This window comes from Arvicola amphibius, chromosome 12 (assembly GCF_903992535.2).
Source record: "Arvicola amphibius chromosome 12, mArvAmp1.2, whole genome shotgun sequence".
NCBI classification, from domain to species: Eukaryota; Metazoa; Chordata; class Mammalia; order Rodentia; family Cricetidae; genus Arvicola; species Arvicola amphibius.
In genome coordinates, this window is record NC_052058.2 from 149,814,810 (window position 1) to 149,830,406 (window position 15,597).

Genomic DNA, 15,597 nt, shown 5'->3' on the forward strand with positions numbered 1-15,597 from the left:
CCTGCCAAGGGCTGATGGTGGGTGGGCTGCCACGCCTGCGCAGGTTTTACTCAGGTTCTGGGCAACTCCACTGCACCGAGCACACTTCGTTAGATGGTGACTACCTCACCCACTGAGCCATCTCCTCGATCCCAACCCATCCTTTCATGGATTTTTTCCATGACATGTCAAATTCATTGCCAGAAGCATGATTACATGGTAACCTAGAGGTTCTCACGGTCTTCAAAGGCAGACTGACTTGGTTTGGGTCCCAAGCTCTGGCATTCCCACACCGTGTGATCTCTGCAGCCTCTCTGAACCCATTTCCTCCTCTGAGAGTATTCCAGGAGAGACTAGGGAAGCACACTGCCTTTTGCACCCAAAAGATACTCCAAAAGGTATCAAGATCAGTTCCTCCTCTCCTACCAGCTTTACCCCTTCCTTTGGTTAAACTTTATGGGTGGTGGCTGTGGATTTGACCATTTCCTCCACATCTCAAAAGTGTCTGGCCCTGGATCGCAAGCTCAGCTGAGAAATCTATTTATGAGCTAGCTTTTGTGATGGGTGTGATAAATAAATTATTAATCCCAAGCTAGCAGTCAGCTGAATCCATTCCAAGGAACACGCCTGTCTTCCATACTGCCGCTCATTCCAACAGTCTCCTGGTGAGATAACCCAGGAAAAGACGCAGAGGTGGGGCTAAGGGCATGAAAAAGAAAGGGGGTCCTGCTTCGGAGTATTCTATTCCTAACGGAGAAAGGGGTTAGACCCACTGTGTTTACGGACTGCTCGGGATGGTATAACGGAGTGTTGAGGGTAGGAGACTGAGAAGATGACACCTACTGGCGATTGCAGGACTCGAACCTGCTCCAGGGAACAGTGTGGTGGCAAAGAGGTCCTCTCCCCGGGCATTGAGTGAGAGGGCCCTCAGCCCCACACTAGTGTTTCAAGGCTCTTGTGGTTGTGACCGCCTTGCTTTAAAGTAATGGAGTCAGAGAATGCACCCTGGATGAAAGTTGGATACGCAGAAACTCTTGCTGCCTAGGACCTCAAGCGTTCTACCAAAGTGGCGGTCTTGGAGCCAGATACGGTGGCCTGTGACTGTATTTAGTAATTGGAAGATGGAGGTAGGAGGACCAGGAGCTACATAGCAAGCCGCTGTCTCAATGAAAATAATCAATATTAATTATTGTTAATAATGTACCTTGGTATCAGAGTCTGACCTAGAAAAGTTCAAAGGTCAGGATCATCAGGATGCCCCAAATATAAGGCATCAGTCGGCAGGAGAATGACTGAGCCACTGCAGACAGCAGCGGATGCACAGCTGTCAAGACCCTTGTGTACTTCCACACCTGTGCCAACTCTCCTGAACACCTTGCTTCCTTGGCCCCAGCCCTGTTCTAGCCCAGAAACTTGCTATGGCTCACATATGGTTTGAATGCATCCCCCAGACCTTTGTGTGCGGGAAGTGTGTTTTTCCTAAGCTAGTGATGCTATTATGAGACAGAGAGTGGAGGTGACAGCCTGGGACCCGGTGGATGGGGTTCTCACAAGACGGGCTTAGTTCCCATAATATCAGGACAGTAGCCATGAGAGAAATCCAGACTCTCTTCCACACCCTGGCTTCTGTGTTTGCACAAGGAGGATCCTGGAGATGGCGATCGCAGCCTCCAGTCACTTGTTATGAGATACTCAAATTTCATCCTCTCCCCGGCACCCTTTTTTCAGATGAGAAAACTGAGGCCCAGGAAGGTTAAAAAGCTCATCCATGTTAATGAATCCGCGGACAGAGAATAGAGATCCCAGGTATGTCTAGGAAGCAATACTCACTCTTCTAGACAAAGACTTCTTCAAAGCAACGTTTACTCTTCTAGATGAAGGCTTCTTCAACACGGCACACCCTAGGAGAGGCCCCAAGAGGTCAAGTTAAGCATGCATGTCCTACACAGGGACAGACAACAGACATTTCCAAATGAGACAGAGAGCCTCCAGGAAGGCAGATAAAAGGGGAGACAAGACAGTCCATGGTATGGGCCACACCCTAGAGGATTCTGGGAACTGGGAAGGAAAAGCCATCAGCTAATCCCTATCCCTGAAGTTCTATGCATGGGAGCTGTGCCCAGCGAGCTCTTTGCTGCACACAATAAGACAGCTCTGGTTAGCGCATCTCCCATAGAAAAGGCACGTTTGGGAAGGAGACTGGAACTAACTGAAATCTTAGAGATTTAGGCAGACACCAAGCCCATGTTGACTCCAGGGAAATGGTTGGTGGAGACGCTGCTGATAGGGCTCTCTGTCACCCTGATGTCAGCATCCTGCAGGTGATGCTGACACTCTCCTCTGTCATCACTGCAGCAGTGATCTATCTTCAGGGTTCTGTCTTTATCACTATCTCTCCTCCACGTCCAGGGGTCTACGGAGCAGCCTCTGAGGAGCCCTGGCTAGGAGAGCATTTTGTGTGTGTGTGTGCATCTCTCTCTCTCTCTCCTCTCTCTCTCTCTCTCTCTCTCTCTCTCTCTCTCTCTCTCTCTCTCTCTCTCTCTCTCTCTCTCTCTCTGTGTGTGTGTGTGTGTCTTTCTTTCCCCTCTCTTCTTCTCTCACTCCCCCTTTTCTTTCTGTGGTGTGTGTGTGCGCACACGTGGGCGTTCATTCAGGGTTCATTAAGTGGGAGGAATAGAAGAGCCAAGGACCCAGGGAACTGGGCAGGCCTCCATTCTGCACAGCCTCTTCCACAACAAGTGCTGGCTAGCACAACCACCTTCAATTCAAGTCCTCCAGGACTCCCTGCCATACAGGATAGCGCCTCTAAGGAAATGATGAACAGCCTCCGGGCAGACAGGCAAAAAAAAAAAAAAAAAAAAAAAAAGCAAAGCCACACACAGCAAAGCAGCAAAGGACAGAAAATTCTCCCTCTTCCTCAGAGTTCTTCAGACAAGCCCAACCCTGAGCCCTCCCTTGTCCCTCACTGTATTCTAGAGAATGACAAAGAAAGGGCATCACTAAGGTCAGCAGGGGGAAGTCACTAACCACACCACTTCCTCAGCTTCTCCCACCAAGATCTGTAGCTCGTGCTAGGGGTCGGTGCCAAGCCACCACCTAAGATCAAATATCCATTCATCAGTTGCTGAGTGACCTTGGTGCATCGCATAAGCCTCAGCCTTGGTTATGTCAAAGGTGAAACAATCGCAGAGGGACTTCAGTGGCATGAGAACAGCTTGCCTAGCAAATGTGTGGTGTGTCCAAGGACAGTTATCGGCAGCCTTGGACAAATTCCTCTGATCACCAACCCCAACATCGTTACCTTTGGCTTCATTCTTGACACCGATCTTTCTTTGTCTATACCACATCGAGCAAGGACCATGTACATCCCCTGGTTGTTCGCAGACAGTGCCAGCATCATGTGTAATGAAAATCTAGAAAGTGTCTGATAGAAAAATCGCTGAATCTCCTTGTCTCTGGAGCTCCTCCTTCCCCCATGCCTGGATGCTGCATTGAGGAACAAGCACAATCAGGTTCTCACACTCTTCCCACCCTCTGCCTAGGAATAGAATAAAGGTCCGGGGACAGAGAGAAGGTTCCTAGAAGTGCTCAGTGACAAGCCTTTGGTGTCTCTGTCTTCGGTGGCTTCTGAGAGATTAAGTGTATTGAAAGCTCTGCACTCTGCCTTGGTCCTGGAAGGCAGCTCCAATAAGCTCTGTCTTTTAGATGCCTTTAGGTCAACCCCAGCCCAGTGCTCTGAAAGCCCTGGGGGAACGTAAGTCCTCATCTCAAAATAGAGCATTCGCCTTACCTCTTCCAATATCCTGGAGTCCATAGGATCCTTTCCCCCTGCAGGTCAGAGATGAGCATCCCACATCACGTCAGATTAGCATACCGTTCTATCTTTATTACAATGATCACATAAGAAACCACCTAATAAAGCCATCTTTAGAAGGAATGGAGGCTGATTCCCGAATGGCCAGGAAGACCATGAGGGAGTGGTCAGGTTCCAAGGAGATCTGTCCTCACCACTATCCTGCTCTGTCCAGGAGCAGTTCCTCAGCCAGAACTCAAGGACGTCCTGAGCAACGCTGGGAGAGACAAACTGACTGTCTAATTTGGTCTGAGCTCCTCCTGGTTCCAGGATGTTCTGGGTTCAGAATAGGGACTTCAGGAGTCTGAAAGTTAGAAGTAATGCATATAGGAGGCTCAAGGAGTCTCCTCCACCCCACCTGACCCCCAGCACACTGGTGGTCCTCACAGAGGGGTCATGCTCAGAGACCTCAGCGGCGTGTCCCCTTATAGAGCAATGCAGTCAGTAATGAGATGCTGAGCAATGGCTGGAGAAGATGATGATGATCCTGTCAGTTACGTTTCTAATGGATGTAACAAAATGCCTGAGACAGGCAGCTTTATAAAGGGAGGTCTTATTTTGGCTTAGAGTTTGGGGGTACAGTCCCTAGTGGTGAGCAAAGCATTGTGGCAGGAGAATGAAAACCTGGCCACCCGTGTTTGCAGTTAGAAAGCATGGAGAGATCCACACTGGTACCCAACTCGGCTTTCTCTCTTTTCTCATTCAGTCCAGGACTCCAACCTATGTAATGACGTCACCCATATGCAAGACTAGTCTTTCCTCCTGGAAACACCTTCACAGACATGCCTAGAGGTGTATCTTCTGAATGATCGTAGATCCAGTCAAGATGACATTCGAGATTAACCATCACACTGATGATAAAGGCAGCCACATCTGAACTCCTCTGCACCTCTGCATGCTGAGCTACCGTGCCAGTCCGATGGCAATCCTAATTTGCTCTATAGGTAGTCCGTTTATTATGGTTTGACACACTGTGTTTCAGCTTTGCGATCATGCAAAAGCTTTAAGCTCTCGATAGAAAACAAACTTAACTTTGAATTTTGTCTCTCCCCAGGCTAGTGATATATGGTCTGATACTGATCCTCGATTCAGGGCAATGGCAGTGTATTCGCCACTCCCTGCGGATGTGGTAAAACACCATGACCAAGGTGACTTATAGGAGGAGTTTATTTTCACTTGTGGGTCCAGAGGGATGAGTCCCTCGCGGCAGAGAAGCGTGGCAACAAGCAGCGGCGTGATGGCAGGAACAGGAAACTGAGAGAAAATGTCAACACTAACAGGAAACAAGGAGAATGAACAGGAAGGAGGGCCAGGTTCTGAACTCTCAAAGCCCGTGCCTGGTGACATACTTCCTCCAGCAAGTTCGCATCTCCCCCAAACAGCATCATAATGTGGGAGTCCCCTCTGTGTGCTGTGATTACCATTAATAAATAAAGAAACTGCTTTGGACCTATAGCAGGGCAGAACTTAGGTAAGCAGGAGAAACTGAACTGAATGCTGGGAGGAAGAAGGGCAGAGTCAGGGAGAAGCCATGGAGCTGCCAGAGATAGACACTGGGATCTTACCCAGTAAGTCACAGCCACATGGCGATATACAGATTAATAGAAATGGGTTAAAGTAATATAAGAGTTAGCCAATAAGAAGCTAGAGCTAATGGGCCAAGCAGTGATTTAATTAATACAGTTTCTGTGTGATTATTTTGGTTGTGGGCGGCAACCCCCTCCAACAGTGTCACCAAATGAACACGAGGTTTTCTCAGTCCATCAGGAACCTTTCTCATTTAAACAACCACAGGCAGGAAGCCAGAGCTCTCATTCAGGCCCACAAACTGAGGCACTACCGTGTGCTCTAAAGCTGAGCTGCTAAGGCTGGGAGGTTAGGTACATTCAGCATATTTTTGATTTATGATGGTCTCATTGGAATAAACCTGATAAAGTAAATGAGGAGTTTCTACACTTTTGAGCAGCAAAGGTTACGTATATTGTCTCATTAATCTTTCCAACAAGACTCTGAGGAACCATGGCAGGCAAGACAATGACCCCCAAATATGATTACACCCTAATCCCTGGCATCTGTAAGTATGTTTGGTAACATGGCAAAAAAAAATTAAGATTGTCAATGGAGTCAAGGCTATACTACTTAAGCAATATTAGCAAAATTATTATGGGTTAGGTGGGCAGATCTAATGGTATTGGTGGGTACTTTAAAAAAGGAAAATAAAAGGACGAAGCATATCAAAATATGTAAAAAAAAAAAATAGGAAATCGGCCCTTGTTGACTTTGAAGATGAAAGGGGTTATGAGTTCAGAAATAGGAATAAGAATAAGAAGCAGACTCACCTCTACCTCCAGGAAGAAACACAGCCCTGCCAACACATGACTTGGATTAAATCTGATCCCTTTCAGACTTCTTAGATTTGATTAGTATCTATTTACTTTGTGTGTGTATGTGCATGCACACATTCAACTATGTGTGCCTGAGTGTATGTGCACATGTGTGTGCAGATACACGCACCTGTGTGTACACACAGAGGCCAGAAGAGGGCATTAGGTCTCCTCGTCTAGCTTTCTCCACTTGTTCTTCTGAGGAATGGTATCTTGCTGTACCTGCAGCTCCACTAGGTTAGAGGCCAATTAGTCCCAGCAATCCTTCTGTCTCCATCCCCTTTAGACTTGGAGTACAGGTGCTTGTTTATCTTGCCCACCAGCTTGCTTTGTGGGTGCTAGGATCTGAACTCTGGTCTTCATGCATTCAGAGAAAGTGCTCTTAGCCACCGAATCATCTCTCCAGCCCCCGTGTTCAGACTTTTGATCGCAAGAGCTGTAGAACAACTCCTTGCTGTTTTAAGCTACTAAGTCTGGCAATCCATCATAGCCATGATGGGAAATGAATACATGTGGATACCCTTTTAGCCTAGTTTTGGATGAGGAACTAAGCCTCCATACTGAGCAATTTCCTAAGGCTGCACTGCTGGAAAGGGTAGTAAGAAAATGGGAATTTGTACTTGGGATAGCGATTCTTGGTTGTCAGCTTGACTGCATCTGAAATGTGCTCAAATGCAAGAGTCTGGTCTGGTACACCTGTGAGAGATTCTTTTCTTAATTAAATCACTTGAAGTGAGAAAACCCACGTTTAATCCAGATCTTTGAGGTAGGAAGATACATCTTAAATCTGGGCCAAACCTTCTGCTGGCAGCCTATGTAAAAGACATGGAAGAAGGAAGTGTTTGCTCTTTACCTGCTTGATCTTGCTGGCAAGTCGACTCCTTCACTGGCATTAGACCATACTTCTTTGGATTTCCAGCATGTAATGAAAACCAGCTGAGACATCCAGCCTCACGGACTGAACAACTACTGGATTCTTGAATCCTCTGTTGGTAGACAGCGTTGTTGGAGCTGGACCACAGCCTGTAAACCATTCTAATAAATCCCTTTTCTATCTCTAGGATGGATGGATAGATAGATAGATAGATAGATAGATAGATAGATAGATAGATAGATAGATAGATAGATACATACATACATACATACATACATACATACATGGACAGATACATGGATGATTGATAGATGAAATAGATGGATGGATGGATAGATAGATAGATAGATGATAGATAGAAGAAAGAAAGAAAGAAAGAAAGAAAGATAGATAGATAGATAGATACTGATAGAGGATTCTCATTGGCTAATAAACAAACTGCCTTGGCTTTTTGATAGGGCAAAATTTAGATAGGTGGAGTAGACAGAACAGGAAAAAGGAAGTGAGGTAGATGGCTCAGACAATTTCCCCACCTCTCCTCTCTGGGGCAGACTGCCGTGCCTCTCCTCAGGGAACCAGATGCGATGAAGCCAGCTGCCAAGTCAGAAGTGCTGAATATTTCCCGGTAAGACACCGCTCATGGTGTTACACAGATTATTAGATATGGGTTAGTCAAGTTGTGAGTAAAAGGCTGGAATTAATGGGCCAGGCAGTATTTAAAAGAATACAGTTTCCGTGTAATTATTTTGGGTAAAGCTAGCCATGCTGGGAGCTGGGCGGGACGAAAAGCAGGACTGCCCGCAGCCTCTCACTACAAGATACATACATACATACATACATACATACATACATACATACATGGATAGATACATGCATGATAGATGAGATAGATAGATAGATAGATAGATAGATAGATAGATAGATAGATAGATCTGTTCCTCTAGAGTCCACAGAACCCAGACTAATACAGTACCTAGCAATACCTAGTGTTCCCAGATCCATGGCTCTTTTCACTGTGCTGTGCTGCCTTTTGATGGGAGCTGTAGTGTGCCCTGCCTCAATGAGAACATACACACACACACTGCACACACTGCACACACTGCACACACTGCACATTGTCATCCCACAGTGGATCCATGAAGTTGGTACCATTGGCCACTTTTGCATATGTGAAAATGGTGACCCCTAGGGCTGAAGGGACTTCGTCACATCTTACATAGGACAGAGAGCATTTCCAAAAAACCAAGCATATTTCATCCATCACCACGTCTTGTGGCTTGCGTTGCTGTGGACGTGAAAGGTCTAGGATAACGGAGTGAGATGTTACACAATACAGCCTTTCTGTAAAGTGAAGGGAACATCTGGTGACATTTCCCAGCTTCAGCCTCTGCTTCTCTCCCCAACACCTAGATTTCAGCATCCCAGAATCCACAAAGCAGGGTCTCACTACTCTATCCTTGCTCGTGGTAGCCCAGAGGAAAAAAATATCTCAGCTGCAGCCTCTAGTCTGGTGGTACCTAGATGGGATAAGCTGGTTCGGTGATGCCAGTGACTTTCTAGTCTCCCTCTGACCAGCCTCACAAGCAACTCCCTAAGCTTTTCCAAGAACAAAAGCATCTGCGCTAAGTCCCTGCACTGTTGGGAAATCCACCCCAGAATGAGAGGAGCAAATGGGGATGCTGTGTGACAGAAAACAATGATCCTGGGGTGGCTGTCCTGGTGATTACTATGACAGATGCAAGGCAGAGAGCAGATCACTGCAGAATCCCCAGGGGATGCCACTGTTCAGTCTGCTGGTCTCTGTACCCTGGGAAAACGATTGGGATGCCCATTGAGTATCACCTGGCCCAGAGGGAAAGGGGCATCTGGAAACCTATCCAGGCAAATGCTGCTCCTGTGTGTCATGTATCTGTGAACCTGCAAGGCTCTAATATCTGTCGCCAACTCGGAAGAGACCCTCCTAGCCATCTTAACTGGAAGACCAAAGCAAAATAAATAATTGTTGATTTTTAGCCAAAATAATGGATTCTCTAGACTGGGAGAGGTCACAGAAAAGAGTATCATTGCTCTTATAGAGCAATAAGCTCCCAGCATCCCATGTTGCTTGCTGTACCCAAAGGCCTGCTCCTGGATCTTCCAGATGGATACCATGGGCTTGAACTTCTGTGACCCTCATTCTGCCTAACTGGTCCTTGTCATTTGGTTGTGGTTTGGGTCTGCTTCTGGCAAAGGAAAGACAGAGAAATAAGTAGAGGTATCTGTCTTATATGACAGAAAACTCAAAGAAATGTTCAAACAGGAGGAACTCCTAAACACGTAACACAAGGACCAACTTAGAGGGACGATTGAGAGAGCGCAAAGAGCACAGTCTTGCCAACGGTGGCCAGGCCAAGAAGAGGGAGACACAAAAATACGTCAACATCCCTTCACTCAGCCACCCACAGTTTAATATATTCCCTACTATGGGCTCAAGTCAAACATATTCATGAAAGGCAGGGCCTTCTTCTCTTCAGTGAAACACCCGCTGTGTTTCCATTTGGAGAGAGGAGGCCAGCTTGCCTTCGTTTTCACACTGATGGCTGAAATGCCATTAGTCTAGGACATTATTTGGAAAACAGGCAAAATGGGCAGGAGCCTGAAGAGACTCAAAGGGCAATGCAAAAGTGGTTGCCATGGGCTCACTAGGCTCATGGGACATTCTTTTGGCCATTAGAGTTTTGACGGTGAAGGCAAGCAGAGGCATGGTCTGGGCTAAATGGAGAAGGTGGCATCTATAGATCAAAAGACCCTAAAGAAGCAAGCAAAGAATATGCAAAATGAACAAAGGTTTGTGGGAGAAAAACAACAAACAGGGAAACAATCAAACAGAGAGAAGACTGTCAGGGAATTTGTTTAGTGATGTGTCCACCTGACAACCGAGTCACTGATGATGTAGAAGAGAGGCTTCCAGACAATAGGCACATGGGCATGAGGAGCACACACCACAACCCTTCATCACGAAGGAATGGGCGCTCATCAAGGCTATAGTAGCAGGACCCTCCTGAGAACGAGTCAGAGGCCAAGCTACTAAGATGATGAGTTAAGGGAAAATATTATTTATCAGACAGTGCCAGAGAGGCAACCGTCTTTATGAAAATAACCATCAGAGTTTACGACTGAGGGGTGGGGATCCTGAAGGACTGGGCAGGAAGGGGACCTAAGGAAAGAATTCAGGTCCTTGACAAATGTAGTGCATAGATATAAATAATAATAAATAAATAATAATAGACATAAATGCTTCTAGCATACAGAGGAGAACGAGGGAAGGGGGAAAGGCTAGACACACAGCCGGAACTAAAGGGATATCTATTATGCACAATCACTCTCTGTGAGCTGCATTGGAGTGGTGTGATGTGTAAAAAACGATGTGACAAGAAGAGCCTGGGCCCTGAGTCTGGGTGGCAATGAAGGGTGTTGTAAGGAGGTCTCTTGTTTGTTCCCAGCTGCTCAGGCCCGAAATAATCACACAGAAACCATATTATTTGCAATACTGTTTGGGCAATAGTTTAAGCATATTTCTGAATACCTCATATCTTAAATTAACCTATCTCCGTTAATCTGTGTATTGCCACATGGCTGTGACTTACCAGGTAAAGTTCCGACAACTGTCTCCCATGGGACTACATGGCTTCTCCTTGACTCCACCTTCTTTCTCTCAGCATTCAGTTTAGTTTCTCCCACCTAGCTCTGCACTACCCTATCACAGACCCAAAACAGCTTCTTTATTAACCGACGGTATTCACATCATACAGAGGGAAATCCCACATCACAAGGGAAAGGCTAAGAACTCTAAATAGGAACAGGAATTGGGAATCATTTCTTCTTCTCCAGTCAGATCTACTGGTGATGAGGGACACTTCCGGAATTTACAAAAATCAGGGGCCTGAGTTCTTCAGACGGTGTGTCTCAAACGTATACACACACACACACACACACACACACACACACATACACACACACACACACACACACAAGATGAAATGATCTGCAAGTCTTATCCCAAGGCTCCAATCTCTGAGGCCTTAATCTAGGGTCTGGGCAGAGCCCACAAATTTGTTCATATAATAAGTTCCTTGTGTTTGCCCATGTTGCTGGTCTGAGGGGCTCACACTGACAAGTACTTAAGACACAGGGTAGTCATGGCCCTAACACCAACATCTGGCTCCTTCTTGCCTGTATCCCCTCTCGCACTAGAAGTTCAGTGGTCTTACAACATGGAGGGTCCCATGATGCCCCCAAAGGGTCAGAGGAAAGGCAACTGTCATGGTTAATATTGTTAACTTGACAGGACCCAGAATCACCTAAGAGACACACCTCCCACCATGTCCATGAGGGAGTTTCTAGACTGGATTAAATGACCCTCCCTAAGTGTGGCTGGTTCCATTCTATGGCCTGAGGTCTTGGACTGAACAAAAGGAAGACAGCAAGTGGGGCACCAAGATCTCTCTCTCTCTCTCTCTCTCTCTCTCTCTCTCTCTCTCTCTCTCTCTCTCTCTCTCTCTCCTGACCATGGCTAGGTACAGTAAGACCAGCTGCCTCCCTGTCCTGCCACCATACCTTCCCCACCATCATGGCTGTATCCATGAACTATGAGCCAAAATAAACCCCTCCTTCCTTAAGTCGATCTGGTCAGTTATTCTGTCCCAGCCCCAAGATACTGATGCAGTGGTCATTGGCCTTCCCCTAGGCCCTGTGAATAGCAGTTGGGTGATGTGATGTCTCAAGTGGAGAAACTGAGCAGCCACCACCATTGTCTCTACCCCACCCCATTTGTTGGCCTCTTCCACCTAAGCTGTGAGCACCATGAAAGCAGAGTCTACTACGTTAGTAGGAGCTTAATAAATGCTTGGTGGGCGGAACTGTCAGCGACGAACTACCTCAAAGATCCAAACAGAGCAAAGATTCCTTTTAGGACCAAAGCAGGTAGGAAAGTGAGGGCTGGGGGGGGGGTGGAAGCAACAGAGAAGCTCCAGGGTCAAGAATTTCCCACTTTAGCCTCTCATGCTCGCCCTGTTCTCTCAGCCTCCTCCTTCCCTTAGTCAGAACTTGCAGGTGGTACCCCAGGCACTTCTCCCCCACTCTAGACCTAAGAAGCTGACTGTGTTGGCAAAGATGGAGGAAGCCACCTCGTGGGAAAGAGGCTCTGGCCAGTAAGTGGGGGTGAAGGAAAAGAAAAGACATCTCCCTGGAGAGACGGAGGCAGTGTTAGGGGAAACAAGGCAGAGCTTCTGAGGGAGGCTCCCCCAGGCCCCCCAGCCCTTCGCCATTCTCCAGTTCTGCCTCCCTCCCCCACTGCCCGCCTCCTACTTGGAACTGGTGACTAATTGCATTGCGTTTCTCTTTGACTTGCGTCACCCAGCAGAGAATGTGTGGTTGTTTTTACAGCTTATTCTTTCAGGGATTCTAAGTGACATTTTTAAAGTGCTCTTCCCCGGCTTTGGAGCAGAGCAGCCTCCTCTGTTCTCTCCCCCTCAATCTCTGCTCCTCTCCCCCCCCCCTCCTTTCCCTCTTCCGGGACTGCCAGGAAGAATAAGAAGAGCTCAGAAGACAGGGAAAAACACCCCCCCCCCAAAAAAAAACCAACCAGAGGGGCTCCTTGGACTCTCTGTCTTTTGAGAAGACCCCAACAGGACAGAAGCCAGCAGTACCTGCAAGAGACCGGCCAGAGTGGTGAAGAACCACACTAGGAAGCTCTTTTCCCTCCCTCTCTTCCTCCCTCCCTCTCCTCTTCTCTTCCATCCAGAAACATTTCCTAATATCTATTAGTAGAGAACAGAAACTAAAACAAACTGCATTTCTCTCCTAATGGGTGGGAAGCACTGGGGATGCATCAACTGACAGTTAGTAACGCACGGGGGTGGGGGGGGCATTCTGGAGGCTACGGGGGCCGCTGTATCGTAGAGAGCACCAAACCTAGCCTGCGAGAGCTACTAGCATCTAGGTGGCAAGGCCACCAAACAAAGATGAGATGCTACAGACAGCAGCCAGAGTGGTCAGAAATAAAGCAACCGCCGCAGAAAGTCATACTGGCTTGAATGCCTTGGGGGGGAAATGTGGGGACTTTGAATAGTTTGTGTGGAACTGGGGATGGCTCAGCAGTTAGTCACTTGAACTCCCTACGCCTCTTCCACAGAGCGCGTTCAGTTCCCAGCATCCACGCTGTAAGGCTCACAACTGCCCTTAAGTTCCAGATTGATTCAACGCCCTCTTCTGGCCCATATGGGCACCTACACTTATGTGCACAGAATTAAAAATAAAACAATCTAGGTGTGGTGGACACACCTTTGATCCCAGCACAGGGGAGGCAGAGGCGGGAAGATCTCTGTGAGTTCGAGGCCAGCCTGGTCTAGATATCACATTCTGTGGTGTAGAAAGAAGCGGAGGAGCCGGGCGGTGTTGGCGCACGCCTTTAATCCCAGCACTCGGGAGGCAGAGGCAGGCGGATCTCTGTGAGTTCGAGGCCAGCCTGGTCTACAAGAGCTAGTTCCAGGACAGGCTCTAAAAAAGCTGCAGAAAAACCCTGTCTCGAAAAACCAAAAAAAAAAAAAAAAAAAAAAAAGAAAGAAGCGGCGGGCTGTGTCCCGCCACCCTGCCGCCGGCTAGCTTTACACCCAAAATAATTACACAGAAACTGTATTCTTTTAAAACACTGCCTGGCCCATTATCTGTAGCGTCTTATTGGTTAATTTTCACATCTTCCTTTAACCCATATTTAGTAATCTGTGTAGCAGCACGAGGTGTGGCTTACCAGGAGAGATCTTAACCTACGTCCATCTCGGAGAGGAGAATCATGGCGACTCACTATGGCGAATGCCTGAAGCGTCTCCCCAACTCTGCTTCCTTGTTCCCACAATTCTGTTCTGTCTACTCCACCTACCTAATTTTCTGTCTCTTAAAGGGCCAAGGCAGTTCTTTATTAATAATGAAAGTAACACATAGACACTCCTCCATCACTGTGGCTGCCAGAACTACACAATGAGACCTTATCTCAAGGAAAGAAAAAATGGGGAGGGGGTGGTTAACAGCTCATGAGCCACTAAGCTGGTCACTCTTAACTGAGGATCTTAAGTTTGCTCCTCTTTAAAATGGGAGAGTTGGGCCAGATCACCTATTGACACCCCTGCTGGTTCCGCAACTCCAAGGTCCAAAACTCTCTCCCAGCACCGAGGACCTGGAAACAGCTCCATGACGGAAGGAGGGGTGAGGTGAAAGGGGCTTGGAACACGAGGCCTGTGTGTGAATCCAGCCACTGACCATTTGAGGGGACCTTGGGCAAAGCAGAAAAGCTACTTGAGCCACAGCCTTCTCAGCTGCCAAGCACAGAGCGGCGGAAAGGGTGTCACCATTACCGATCAGGCCAGACTCTCAACCGTATGACAGAGGAGCATGCTCTTACAGGTGAGCTCCAAGAGACTGTGCCTTGGGCTCCTGTTGCCAGAGCCCCATCACCAGCGACCAGAGAATGTTCCAGACGTGGGGCCGTCCCTCAATTTCAATTTCTTTCCGTCAAAAGAAAGAAGTTTAAAATCTCAAATGTTGGGTCTGGAGAGAAGGTAAGAGCACAGACTGCCTTGGCGGAGGACTTGCCTGTGCTTTCCTCTGGGAGTTCTCTGCAAACACCATGACCAACACAATAGCAAGCCGCAGGAGGCAAGAAAGCAGCTTGGTTCAACATGACTCAGTAGCCGATGCTGATTCAAACTCTGAGGGCCTGACCCGAGCAGTTTATTTTAGCACGGCATAATTTGGAATAAAGTTTTCTGGTGATAATTAATTCAATCCCGTGTGCATAACAAAGCCGAAGACAAGACTACATCAAAACCCTTTGTAAAGTACACGTGACATCTTCCATAAAGTTGGGTTCTGTGGATGAACTGAGAAAACAAGTTCAAGATAAGGGTATGGGGGAGAAGCCAGCGTGGCCACAGAAATAGCACAAAGGTCACCAGGTTATTAACATATCTGCGCCCAGGCTTCTGGGCAGAAAGTAGGTTATATAGCTCTCCCTTTAGAGAGACAACCTTGTGTGTTTTAACATTGCTGATTCCCTAGTGCTTATCTGGGAACTTGCGAACCTATCTCTGTGCCTCCTAGAGTTCCCAGTACCCATGATAGGCAGCTCACAACCACCTGTAAACTTCAATTCCAAAGGAGCTGAACCTGTCTTCTAGCCTCCATGGGAACCTGATTGAGTTCAAGTGCGTGAGTGCGCGCGCACACAATTAAAAATAAAAATAAAATAAAATCTAAAATCCCAGACTATGTGGATACAGTCCATACAGACTACAGCAAAAGAATGAAGTTGTGGCTGAAGCAAGGGAGGCCCAAACCTACCATGAATTGATCCTAGCTGCAGGCAAAGCTGCTAGGCAGGACTAGAGCAGCCTTCGTAGTGAGAGAATTCTTGGAATAATTGTCCACAGAGCTCAGTCATCAGTGACAAGAAATGGATGAAGCCTAAAAGGGAC